The 14237-nt window shown below is 39.2% G+C and overlaps 2 long non-coding RNA genes and 1 other non-coding gene across 3 annotated transcripts; all 3 read left to right on the forward strand.

Moving 5' to 3' along the window:
• LOC109825487 lies at window positions 430-1773 on the forward strand. Its single transcript, XR_002242993.1, has 2 exons — window positions 430-1161; window positions 1258-1773. It is a non-coding gene; the product is annotated as an uncharacterized LOC109825487 (long non-coding RNA).
• Window positions 6356-7370, forward strand: LOC109825488. The gene is made up of 2 exons (XR_002242994.1): window positions 6356-6758; window positions 6855-7370. It is a non-coding gene; the product is annotated as an uncharacterized LOC109825488 (long non-coding RNA).
• Window positions 13843-13915, forward strand: TRNAA-AGC. The gene has a single exon. It is a non-coding gene; the product is annotated as a tRNA-Ala (tRNA).

A 14237-nucleotide genomic window follows, 5' to 3' on the forward strand; every position in this document is an offset into this window, starting at 1 on the left:
AAAGAAAATTCCTAATTAGTGGGAATATGCAAACCCAACTAATTAGGAACACCTCTCATTCCTCGCAATATTAGCAACTAGAATTAGAGGGGTTAGGGGGCCAAACTCTTCGGGGTTGCTAACCTTGACCAAAATGGTTAGGGTTGCCAACCTCGATCATTTGACAGACACTTTCCCCAAACTCCCCCCCACTCGATCGAAGATTCAGAGTCGGCTAAGGGACCAAATAGTTGGGGTTCCCAAGCCCGACTATTTATGATAGGGCACACCCACTTTTATATACCAACCGATCCCCCACTTCCCTCATAGTATCGATTCTTTCTCTCTCTACCTCTGGTCTCTCATTCTCCTCCACCAACCCGAGTCCCTCAAACCCATTTTTGTGGTCGAAATCCAACAAGGAAGTTCGCAAAGATCTCTAGGATAATTTGGGAACACCAGATTTGAAGGAGGCCTGAGTTCTCGATGGTCAAATTCTATTAGGATGTAGGTATATGAGTTTTTAATATGTATTTTTAATATTTATGACTACATGTAATTTGATACATTTATTTTAATCTATATTAAACATTTAGATATCAAATAGATGTAATATTTCCAGATATTAGCAAAGCTCCCAAAGGGTTATGAAATTTTTTACAGAGCGAACTTGATCAAATGGAGGATGAACATGTATAAAATCATAATATCTAGTTATATTCAAGCATTATATCATATGTTACTAATATGTAAATTTTCGTAATGTTCTTTATAGGTCAAGTGGATGCCCTATGAACTGGTTTTAGCTTCACTACCGGATATTTGTAGAGATGGTGAAAATATATGGCGTGCCCGAGTCCCGATTATATGCTTTGAGTTTGTCAAAATACATGTGCCCAATCGCGTGCTTCGACAATTTGGATTAAAATAACATATTCCATATCCTGTAGAAAGAATAGAGCGAAATCCCCAAAAAGGAGCACATCGTCAAAATTGGGAGATAATTCGTCAATCTTATATTAAGAATTGGGAGTTGAGAGAGGATGTTGTAGTGATGGAGAAAGGTGACGCACCAGAACTAGATGTGTACTTACGTTTGTATTGGGGGATTACTAGCCGATGGATATATCGAGAGAACAAAGCACCTAAGGCGTATATACCGAGGGGACCAATTGAGTGAGAGTTAGTAACTAGATAGGCAAAATAAACAACTATTTTGTGTATTATTTTTATTATCATCCAATTGCTAATAATCTTCTTCTAATTTTTATCTTATAGGTAGAAGACTCGTTAAGGTTGTTTCTATTGTCCATGATGCATTGAGATCGACTACCGAGCAAGGGGCAAGGAATGCATTTATTCGCATCATAGTAAAGATTCAATCTGCTCTTAGAAAGACACTTCACGCAAATCGTGATGGACGTCAAGAAGAACTCATAGGGTACGAGCGTCAACGGTTGCGAGGACACACCAGGACGGGCTCAAGTCGTGCACATGACGAACTCGGATGTTCACAGCAGGTTCAAGACGGATGTTCACAGCAGGTTCAAGCCGGATGTTCACAGTAAGTTTAAGTCGAGGAGAATGTCACGCGCTCACAAATTCACACACAACCAGATGATGAGATCATCCAAGCTCGTGTTGAAGGTGAACGTGGACGATGGAGAGGAAGAAGAGAGAAAGTGAGAGGAAAGAGAGTTCTATATGTTTGCTAATTTTCGATATTGCTTGTTTTATGATGTTTATGTTTGAAATGCTAGTTGGACTAAGTGTTTATGATTGAAATTTTACTAAGGGTGTGTTTGGATTTCAATGGGGTTAAGGGAAGTTAAGGGAAACTAGGTGAGAGAATGGAAGGGAAGGGAAGGGAGTTCGGGAGTTCCCTTCCCCTTGGTTACACCCCAATTTGAGGGCTAACAAATTTTATACTATTAGAGGGTGAACCAAGGGGAACTAGGGTGAATAACTTCACCTCCTAAATGTTTCCAAACAAGGTGAATGGTTCCCCTAACTTCCCTTCACCCTTATTCCCCTCAATCCAAACAAGCCCTAAGTCAACTATTGTTTGTGTTTGAAATTGGTTATAGATGTAATATAGATATAAAGATATGTGTTTATTTGTGATTAAAATTGATTAACGATTGATATATGTGTAGCATGAGAGTTTGTGCCAAACCCGACAATTTTGGTCTAGGAGATTTTCCCAGAAGTGCTCTCTACCAGTAGGTGGTTCTCTCTGTGAACAAAGTCTACTAAATGAATGGGGCTGCCAACCCCATTCATTTTGGTCGGGGTTTGCAACCCCGTATAGGTTGGTCCTAAGACGCCCCCTAAGTGGGTTGCTAATCCCGACAACAATTAGAGTGCTCCTAATTAGGAGATCTCATTTTTTTAAACGAATCAATTTCTGGCTACGATGCTGACGTCACCGAAACTAGATCGATTTTTGAAATTTAAAAAAAAAACTAGATAGACTCGATTTTTGGGATTAAATTTGGGATTGGGTTATTTAAAAAAAACCCTTTTAATAATGTTGTTTTAAACTCCCATTCGACGCCTCAGAGTCCCGCCCCTCTAGAAGTCTCCTCTATCTATCTATTAAAAAAAAAAACGAAACCAGACCCTCAATTCTCAATCGTCAATTCTCTCTCTTCTCTTTTCAAATGCTGAATTCATCGTCGAGAACCATCAAGCTCACCGTCACCAGCCGTCGAGACCCCGTTGCCGTCAATTCACCCGTCTCCGGCGACGGCGTAGTTGACCTTGGCACTCCCGGGAGGTTTCTAGGGCTCGATCCCACCATTGTGAGGCTCAACGGGCACTTTCTGAGCTGAGGACCCCACCTTGTTTCCTCTATCACGTGGGCCTCGTTCCTCTCCTTCTCCTCCTTACGTGGTTTCTCAGTCGGAGGTTCTAACGGTGATGCTATCAAGAGCTGATGGGAACTAGTCGAGTGAGTCAAGAGCCTTGGGAGATGAGAGCTTGGAAGCTGAAGATGAGAACCTGGAAGCTAAAGTTGAAGATTTGGAAGCTATTGGACTGATACACAAAGTTCAGGACTGATACGCAAAAGGTAAGGGCTATCGTGCAAGACTTTCAAAGTTCAAGGGCTTGTAATAAATGCTTAGATATTTTAGTTAACAAATAGTGGTTGTTGCTGTTTTTTTTTTGTTAATTCTGTTTGTGCACATCACTGTTCGTGCACATGATTGAATTCTTGAGCTGAGATTGTATAAATAGGAAGATGTAAAGATTAGAATACAAGTTGAATAATAGAAATCTTCTTCCTTTCAGTTTACAAATCTTCTCAATTCTCTGTCTATTTTCTCTCAAGCTTCATCAAAGTCATAGCCATGGCCAGGGATGGGTTCAGGAAGATGAACAGAGGCTCACGAGCCTCACAATTGGTATCAGAGTAACAAGAATCTGAAGCTGGAGCTGGAGATTTCATGGCCGATCAAGAAGAAGCTTCTGCTGACGAGGCGATTCCAGATGAGAGGTTTTCTCGAGTAGAGGATGCAGTTGCTCAAAATAGTTCATTCAATCGACAACAGAGTTCATTCAATCAACAAATTTCGGCACAAATGGGTGAGCTCTCCTCTAAATTGGAGTTTCTGATTCAGGAGTTCAAGAACTTGAGGAATCCTGACCAAGGAATCTTGGGTTCTGGACCAAGGGGCGATCATCGGATCTTGAGTTCAGGATCAAGAGGGGACAAAGAAATATCAAGATCAGGAGCTAAAGAATCAAGCAAGAATGATTGCAATAATGATTACCTCACTCAAAATCGAAGGAATGATGACTTCAATGGAGAATCTCAACCTGTTCACAATTTTGGTAACCTCTCAACTCAAAGGAATTCTTTCTTTAGCAATCAAAAACTTGTTCAACCGAAGTCCCTATGTTTAGATTTTCCCTCTTTCTCTGGTGCTGAGAATGTAATAACTTGGTTAGAACAAACTGAAAAAAATCTTTGATTATTATGATATCAAAGATGATGAATGGGTCAAGGTTTGTTCATTCTATTTGAGGGATGAAGCTTTACAATGGTATAGATGACTTACTAGAAACATTAAAAATTACAACCATTGGGCTGTTTTTAGAGAGGAATTAAGTACCAGATTTGGTCCTAGTGAGCTCTCAAGTCCTTATGATGCTTTCTCCACCATGAAACAGACTTCTATAATTAGGGAGTATTTGGGAAGATTTGAACAAGTATTAGGCCTGCTAGATGACCAACCCTCTAGAAGGCACATTCTTGAGAGATTCATAGGGGGGCTTAAAGATGAACTAAAGTATGAAGTTGCAACTGCTAGACCACTTCATTGAGGGGAGTTGTATCTTTAGCAAAATTGTTTGAAGATAAGCAGAAAAATGAAAAGAAATCCAAGGGGAACTAAAATTTTTTCAACCCAGGAGGTCCTTCAATGAACCAATCTCACAATCCTCCTGTAAGAGAGCACCCCCATCCCTCTCCTCAATTCAAAAAACTTACCACCAATGATATACAAAGAAGAAGGAGTCAAAACTTATGTTTTACTTGTGATGAGAAATGGCAAAGGGGACATCAATGCAAGGGGAAACAATTGTTTGTTTTGGAGGGAATCCTAGAAAGTGACATGGAAAGGAGTGAGGTTGACTCTGGAGAGGGAGGAGAAGATCATATGGCAATTGAGGGAGCTTGGTGAAAGGAGCTCCCTCTATCTCAGTACAAGCCCTCAGTGGAATCACTACTTCCCACACAATTAGGATGATAGGCTATTACAAAAATCAAACTGTTAGCATCCTAATAGACTCCGGATCAACACATAATTTTATTAATGCAAAACTAGTTAAGAAACTGGGGATAACAGTGACAGAATCCAACATTTTTGATGTCTTAGTGGCCAGTGGGGAGTTAATTAAAGAGGGTGGAGTGTGCCAAGAAGTGCCCTTAGATTGCCAAGGGGTGAACATTCAAATCAATTTGTTGGTCATGCTCAAGGGGGGTAGTCAGGTTGTATTAGGAGCTGACTGGATGAGAACCTTGGAGGATATTACTCTGAACTTAAAAAAATTACAGGTGACATTCATGAATGATGGAGTTAAAAATACATTGCAGGGAGTGCTTCCAGATGAATTACAGTTGGTTGACAGGAAAAAAATTGCCAAAACACTCAGAGAACAGGAACAAAGATTCCTAATTCAGCTGTGCAGTGTAGGCTTACAAGGGTGCACAACAGAGTGTACACCTGAGGAACTACCTACAAACATGCAAGAGTTGTTACAAGAGTTTAAAGTTGTGTTCCAAGAACTACCTCATCTTTCTCCTAGAAAAAATATAGACCATAAAATTCCATTAGAAGAGGGAACAAAACCAATCTATATCAGACCCTATAGGCATGCTCATGTCTTAAAGGATGAAATTGAAAAACAGATGGAAGAGATGCTTAAAAAGGGCATCATCAGACCTAGAAATAGTCCTTTCTCTTCACCAGTGGTTATGTAAAAAAATCTGATGGTAGTTGGAGGATGTGTATAGATTACAGGTCTCTCAACCAAGCTACAATCAAAGACAAATTTCCCATTCTGTCATAGATGAGCTGTTGGATGAACTACATGGAACACAAATTTTCACCAAGCTTGATTTAAAATCTGGTTATCATCAAATCAGAATGCATGAGCCAGATATCCTAAAAATTGCTTTCAGAATACATAGTGGCCATTTTGAGTTCATGGTCAGTAGATGTAAAATCCACCACTGGTTTTGTGTTCCTTTTAGGAGGAGGAGCCGTGTCCTGGAAATCTACTAAACAAACTGTAATGGCTAGAAGTACAATAAAATCAGAAATGATAGCTCTTGATACTATTAGTATAGAAGCTGAATGTTTGAAAGATTTACTTACTGAAAATCCATTAATACAAAAATCATTACCAGCTATTTCTATTCATTGTGATTGCAGGTCAGCGATTGACAAATGCCATCAAGAGAATGCAAATGTGAAGATGAATCGACACTTAAAAGTGCGACATAAATCCTTGAGATATAAGATAAAAAACCATGTAATAGCCTTAGATTTTGTAAGATTAGAGAAAAATCTTGCAGATCACTTAACTAAAGGCTTATCTAGGGCAGTGGTCCTAGAATCATCGAGGGGGATGGGGTTAAGCCCATAAGAAAAATCACTGCAGTGGCAACCCAACCTCGCAGAGGTTCAATGGGTAGAAACAAACTGAATGAGTAATTAATTGTGAGGAGCACTGAATTTATTTGCTCCCATCCCTAGGGTGATCAGTGCTCATAAAAAGCAAGTGAAAGGTTGAGTCTAACTCTTAATGAATCCAAGACCCATGAGGCAGGATGCTTACTTGCTCGCATCCTTTTCTTTATAGGTCAAGTGGATGCCCTATGAACTGGTTTTAGCTTCACTACCGGATATTTGTAGAGATGGTGAAAATATATGGCGTGCCCGAGTCCCGATTATATGCTTTGAGTTTGTCAAAATACATGTGCCCAATCGCGTGCTTCGACAATTTGGATTAAAATAACATATTCCATATCCTGTAGAAAGAATAGAGCGAAATCCCCAAAAAGGAGCACATCGTCAAAATTGGGAGATAATTCGTCAATCTTATATTAAGAATTGGGAGTTGAGAGAGGATGTTGTAGTGATGGAGAAAGGTGACGCACCAGAACTAGATGTGTACTTACGTTTGTATTGGGGGATTACTAGCCGATGGATATATCGAGAGAACAAAGCACCTAAGGCGTATATACCGAGGGGACCAATTGAGTGAGAGTTAGTAACTAGATAGGCAAAATAAACAACTATTTTGTGTATTATTTTTATTATCATCCAATTGCTAATAATCTTCTTCTAATTTTTATCTTATAGGTAGAAGACTCGTTAAGGTTGTTTCTATTGTCCATGATGCATTGAGATCGACTACCGAGCAAGGGGCAAGGAATGCATTTATTCGCATCATAGTAAAGATTCAATCTGCTCTTAGAAAGACACTTCACGCAAATCGTGATGGACGTCAAGAAGAACTCATAGGGTACGAGCGTCAACGGTTGCGAGGACACACCAGGACGGGCTCAAGTCGTGCACATGACGAACTCGGATGTTCACAGCAGGTTCAAGACGGATGTTCACAGCAGGTTCAAGCCGGATGTTCACAGTAAGTTTAAGTCGAGGAGAATGTCACGCGCTCACAAATTCACACACAACCAGATGATGAGATCATCCAAGCTCGTGTTGAAGGTGAACGTGGACGATGGAGAGGAAGAAGAGAGAAAGTGAGAGGAAAGAGAGTTCTATATGTTTGCTAATTTTCGATATTGCTTGTTTTATGATGTTTATGTTTGAAATGCTAGTTGGACTAAGTGTTTATGATTGAAATTTTACTAAGGGTGTGTTTGGATTTCAATGGGGTTAAGGGAAGTTAAGGGAAACTAGGTGAGAGAATGGAAGGGAAGGGAAGGGAGTTCGGGAGTTCCCTTCCCCTTGGTTACACCCCAATTTGAGGGCTAACAAATTTTATACTATTAGAGGGTGAACCAAGGGGAACTAGGGTGAATAACTTCACCTCCTAAATGTTTCCAAACAAGGTGAATGGTTCCCCTAACTTCCCTTCACCCTTATTCCCCTCAATCCAAACAAGCCCTAAGTCAACTATTGTTTGTGTTTGAAATTGGTTATAGATGTAATATAGATATAAAGATATGTGTTTATTTGTGATTAAAATTGATTAACGATTGATATATGTGTAGCATGAGAGTTTGTGCCAAACCCGACAATTTTGGTCTAGGAGATTTTCCCAGAAGTGCTCTCTACCAGTAGGTGGTTCTCTCTGTGAACAAAGTCTACTAAATGAATGGGGCTGCCAACCCCATTCATTTTGGTCGGGGTTTGCAACCCCGTATAGGTTGGTCCTAAGACGCCCCCTAAGTGGGTTGCTAATCCCGACAACAATTAGAGTGCTCCTAATTAGGAGATCTCATTTTTTTAAACGAATCAATTTCTGGCTACGATGCTGACGTCACCGAAACTAGATCGATTTTTGAAATTTAAAAAAAAAACTAGATAGACTCGATTTTTGGGATTAAATTTGGGATTGGGTTATTTAAAAAAAACCCTTTTAATAATGTTGTTTTAAACTCCCATTCGACGCCTCAGAGTCCCGCCCCTCTAGAAGTCTCCTCTATCTATCTATTAAAAAAAAAAACGAAACCAGACCCTCAATTCTCAATCGTCAATTCTCTCTCTTCTCTTTTCAAATGCTGAATTCATCGTCGAGAACCATCAAGCTCACCGTCACCAGCCGTCGAGACCCCGTTGCCGTCAATTCACCCGTCTCCGGCGACGGCGTAGTTGACCTTGGCACTCCCGGGAGGTTTCTAGGGCTCGATCCCACCATTGTGAGGCTCAACGGGCACTTTCTGAGCTGAGGACCCCACCTTGTTTCCTCTATCACGTGGGCCTCGTTCCTCTCCTTCTCCTCCTTACGTGGTTTCTCAGTCGGAGGTTCTAACGGTGATGCTATCAAGAGCTGATGGGAACTAGTCGAGTGAGTCAAGAGCCTTGGGAGATGAGAGCTTGGAAGCTGAAGATGAGAACCTGGAAGCTAAAGTTGAAGATTTGGAAGCTATTGGACTGATACACAAAGTTCAGGACTGATACGCAAAAGGTAAGGGCTATCGTGCAAGACTTTCAAAGTTCAAGGGCTTGTAATAAATGCTTAGATATTTTAGTTAACAAATAGTGGTTGTTGCTGTTTTTTTTTTGTTAATTCTGTTTGTGCACATCACTGTTCGTGCACATGATTGAATTCTTGAGCTGAGATTGTATAAATAGGAAGATGTAAAGATTAGAATACAAGTTGAATAATAGAAATCTTCTTCCTTTCAGTTTACAAATCTTCTCAATTCTCTGTCTATTTTCTCTCAAGCTTCATCAAAGTCATAGCCATGGCCAGGGATGGGTTCAGGAAGATGAACAGAGGCTCACGAGCCTCACAATTGGTATCAGAGTAACAAGAATCTGAAGCTGGAGCTGGAGATTTCATGGCCGATCAAGAAGAAGCTTCTGCTGACGAGGCGATTCCAGATGAGAGGTTTTCTCGAGTAGAGGATGCAGTTGCTCAAAATAGTTCATTCAATCGACAACAGAGTTCATTCAATCAACAAATTTCGGCACAAATGGGTGAGCTCTCCTCTAAATTGGAGTTTCTGATTCAGGAGTTCAAGAACTTGAGGAATCCTGACCAAGGAATCTTGGGTTCTGGACCAAGGGGCGATCATCGGATCTTGAGTTCAGGATCAAGAGGGGACAAAGAAATATCAAGATCAGGAGCTAAAGAATCAAGCAAGAATGATTGCAATAATGATTACCTCACTCAAAATCGAAGGAATGATGACTTCAATGGAGAATCTCAACCTGTTCACAATTTTGGTAACCTCTCAACTCAAAGGAATTCTTTCTTTAGCAATCAAAAACTTGTTCAACCGAAGTCCCTATGTTTAGATTTTCCCTCTTTCTCTGGTGCTGAGAATGTAATAACTTGGTTAGAACAAACTGAAAAAAATCTTTGATTATTATGATATCAAAGATGATGAATGGGTCAAGGTTTGTTCATTCTATTTGAGGGATGAAAATCTTTGATTATTATGATATCAAAGATGATGAATGGGTCAAGGTTTGTTCATTCTATTTGAGGGATGAAGCTTTACAATGGTATAGATCAAAGATGATGAATGGGTCAAGGTTTGTTCATTCTATTTGAGGGATGAAGCTTTACAATGGTATAGATGACTTACTAGAAACATTAAAAATTACAACCATTGGGCTGTTTTTAGAGAGGAATTAAGTACCAGATTTGGTCCTAGTGAGCTCTCAAGTCCTTATGATGCTTTCTCCACCATGAAACAGACTTCTATAATTAGGGAGTATTTGGGAAGATTTGAACAAGTATTAGGCCTGCTAGATGACCAACCCTCTAGAAGGCACATTCTTGAGAGATTCATAGGGGGGCTTAAAGATGAACTAAAGTATGAAGTTGCAACTGCTAGACCACTTCATTGAGGGGAGTTGTATCTTTAGCAAAATTGTTTGAAGATAAGCAGAAAAATGAAAAGAAATCCAAGGGGAACTAAAATTTTTTCAACCCAGGAGGTCCTTCAATGAACCAATCTCACAATCCTCCTGTAAGAGAGCACCCCCATCCCTCTCCTCAATTCAAAAAACTTACCACCAATGATATACAAAGAAGAAGGAGTCAAAACTTATGTTTTACTTGTGATGAGAAATGGCAAAGGGGACATCAATGCAAGGGGAAACAATTGTTTGTTTTGGAGGGAATCCTAGAAAGTGACATGGAAAGGAGTGAGGTTGACTCTGGAGAGGGAGGAGAAGATCATATGGCAATTGAGGGAGCTTGGTGAAAGGAGCTCCCTCTATCTCAGTACAAGCCCTCAGTGGAATCACTACTTCCCACACAATTAGGATGATAGGCTATTACAAAAATCAAACTGTTAGCATCCTAATAGACTCCGGATCAACACATAATTTTATTAATGCAAAACTAGTTAAGAAACTGGGGATAACAGTGACAGAATCCAACATTTTTGATGTCTTAGTGGCCAGTGGGGAGTTAATTAAAGAGGGTGGAGTGTGCCAAGAAGTGCCCTTAGATTGCCAAGGGGTGAACATTCAAATCAATTTGTTGGTCATGCTCAAGGGGGGTAGTCAGGTTGTATTAGGAGCTGACTGGATGAGAACCTTGGAGGATATTACTCTGAACTTAAAAAAATTACAGGTGACATTCATGAATGATGGAGTTAAAAATACATTGCAGGGAGTGCTTCCAGATGAATTACAGTTGGTTGACAGGAAAAAAATTGCCAAAACACTCAGAGAACAGGAACAAAGATTCCTAATTCAGCTGTGCAGTGTAGGCTTACAAGGGTGCACAACAGAGTGTACACCTGAGGAACTACCTACAAACATGCAAGAGTTGTTACAAGAGTTTAAAGTTGTGTTCCAAGAACTACCTCATCTTTCTCCTAGAAAAAATATAGACCATAAAATTCCATTAGAAGAGGGAACAAAACCAATCTATATCAGACCCTATAGGCATGCTCATGTCTTAAAGGATGAAATTGAAAAACAGATGGAAGAGATGCTTAAAAAGGGCATCATCAGACCTAGAAATAGTCCTTTCTCTTCACCAGTGGTTATGTAAAAAAATCTGATGGTAGTTGGAGGATGTGTATAGATTACAGGTCTCTCAACCAAGCTACAATCAAAGACAAATTTCCCATTCTGTCATAGATGAGCTGTTGGATGAACTACATGGAACACAAATTTTCACCAAGCTTGATTTAAAATCTGGTTATCATCAAATCAGAATGCATGAGCCAGATATCCTAAAAATTGCTTTCAGAATACATAGTGGCCATTTTGAGTTCATGGTCAGTAGATGTAAAATCCACCACTGGTTTTGTGTTCCTTTTAGGAGGAGGAGCCGTGTCCTGGAAATCTACTAAACAAACTGTAATGGCTAGAAGTACAATAAAATCAGAAATGATAGCTCTTGATACTATTAGTATAGAAGCTGAATGTTTGAAAGATTTACTTACTGAAAATCCATTAATACAAAAATCATTACCAGCTATTTCTATTCATTGTGATTGCAGCTCAGCGATTGACAAATGTCATCAAGAGAATGCAAATGTGAAGATGAATCGACACTTAAAAGTGCGACATAAATCCTTGAGATATAAGATAAAAAACCATGTAATAGCCTTAGATTTTGTAAGATTAGAGAAAAATCTTGCAGATCACTTAACTAAAGGCTTATCTAGGGCAGTGGTCCTAGAATCATCGAGGGGGATGGGATTAAGCCCATAAGAAAAAATCACTGCAGTGGTAACCCAACTTCGCAGAGGTTCAATGGGTAGAAATAAACTGGACGAGTGATTAATTACGAGGAGCACTGAATTTATTTGCTCACATCCCTAGGATGATCAGTGCTCATAAAAAGCAAGTGAAAGGTTGAGTTAAACTCTTAATGAATTCAAGACGCATGAGGCATGATGCTTACTTGCTCGCATCCTTATTAGGATTCACCTATATGTGTGTAGTTGTGAGGCTGTGACTATGGGATCAGGGCTGCCCCCTAGTAACACACATGAAAGATACCTGCGCAAGGTCGATAATAGCGCAATCCGTTTAGAATTTTTCAAAACTATACTATGTGTGCTTTCTGTAGAAATCCGATAAATGAGACTGGTTCAAGGCGTAGTCCACCAAGCTCTCACGGATCTATACAACTATCACTAAGTGAAGGTTCAAACCGAAAGGTACCTCCACCTATTACATAGTATAAGGAAACCAGCAATCTTAATTTTCAAAGTTCTTCTTTTACTCTTAATTCTGAATTATTTTAAGTTTTAAGTTATGTGGGGGATTGTTGGAGTTATAATAAGTGTAACTTAAAACTTGACATTGCAGTGGGAAAGTTTAGTCCCACATAGGAAATGGAATAAGAGGGAAGAGTGTTTATAAGACTTTCCCTTCTCTCCTTGCCTAGAAGTAAATAAATGTTATGCTCCACACCACACACACGCGTGCCGGTCGGGCCGGGCTCGAGCTCGGGGTCGGGTCGGGTGGCGCGCGCAAACGACTTGCGGACACGAATGCAGCTCCTGATTGAGGGGCTCTTAACTTGCTATATTTTGTTTTTTGCTAATTGGAATAATTAAAACATAATTAATATGATGCAGATTAAAAACGTGATTAATAGAAATATTTTGTAACGAAAATGTGATAAATATTTTGCGAATTTATTTTGTAACTGAAATATTTTGTAACGGAAGCGTGATAAATATTTTGCGGATTAATTTTGTAACAGAAATATTTTGTAACGGCTAAGATTTATTAACGTGATTAAAAACGTGATAAATGAGTGAGTAATTAAAATATATTAACTGCAGATTTATGAATAACTGTTGTTTTTCCCTTATAAAAGGACCTAAACCTGCAAGAGTTTGAGGACAGTGAAAAACACAACATTTTCTCTCCTCTTCTCTGTTCTTCATCTTCGTGTTCTTGCTGTTAAATCATTGTTGGTTCCCTGAAAGTCGAGAAGAATTCGCAAAGCCTTCTTAAAGCTCGTGCTTACTTTTGTCTTCTGATGTAATTTCGTTTCTGATTTTGATGAGAGCTATCTATCTTTCAACAAGTAAGATTTGATTGGAAGATGAAAGCCCATCGAAAAAGAATCGGGTTTCTCCAAACTATACCAACATGCAGAAAGAAGTCATCAGTGATGCGGTGAGCGACGATGAGAGCATTTGTATTGTAAGGAGGTTGAAGTTAGATGAGAACTCGCCATCGTAAGAAGCCAAAGATAAGTCGCTGCAATGGAGGTCAGTAGCCTTTAAGAGACCTGGAAAACTTTGAGTGATTTAACACGTTAAATATTCATGACCTATTTCAAATCTCGACTATTTTGGTTTTTTTCTTATTTTTGTTATTCAGGATGTGCTTCCTGAACAAATTAATAAGCATCATCATAAGTAAAGGACCTTTAACTAGGAAATATCTCTTGAAATTATGTCTTATGATTCTTATTCGATCAACCGATGTTTGATCTGTGTTCAGTACCTTGGTATATATGTAGAAAACTTCCTCTGAGACCTGATAGTTTCTTGATGAGAACCTATTGAAAACTTTTTATGATATGGGTCTCAGCTTGGACCTAAGTGTCTAAATTCAGTTTGTGGTGCTATTGTTCTGTTTCTGCCGGTCCAAAGGATGTACATGAAATCTGCATGATATAATTAAGTCATGTTATATCGTTTGAGCACGAAATAAAAAAGGGGATGTAGCTCAGATGGTAGAGCGCTCGCTTAGCATGCGAGAGGTACGGGGATCGTTACCCCGCATCTCCAACTAACTGCTATGTTTTTCTTATTTATATAAGCCAGCAATTTTTTGTTTTAGCTGAGAGGCCTAAGGACTGTGATGGGCCCTTAATTGAATTTCATTTTTAATTCTTGAGGAGAAGTAGCCCACTTAAAAAGATCATATGTTTGTCCTAAATTTAATTATTTATCCTTCTAAATTGCAAAATAAGTTTCTGCTCATGCAAAAGAAAAGCAAAATAAATTAAAAGCAAGAAAATAACTAAATAAATAAATTATATATATATATATATATTTTGATCAACTGAAAATCTTCACATGAAGGCCAGAAAAATACAAGTGCAAATTT

The sequence above is a fragment of the Asparagus officinalis genome, chromosome 10 (genome assembly GCF_001876935.1).
Source record: "Asparagus officinalis chromosome 10, Aspof.V1, whole genome shotgun sequence".
Taxonomy (NCBI): Eukaryota; Viridiplantae; Streptophyta; class Magnoliopsida; order Asparagales; family Asparagaceae; genus Asparagus; species Asparagus officinalis.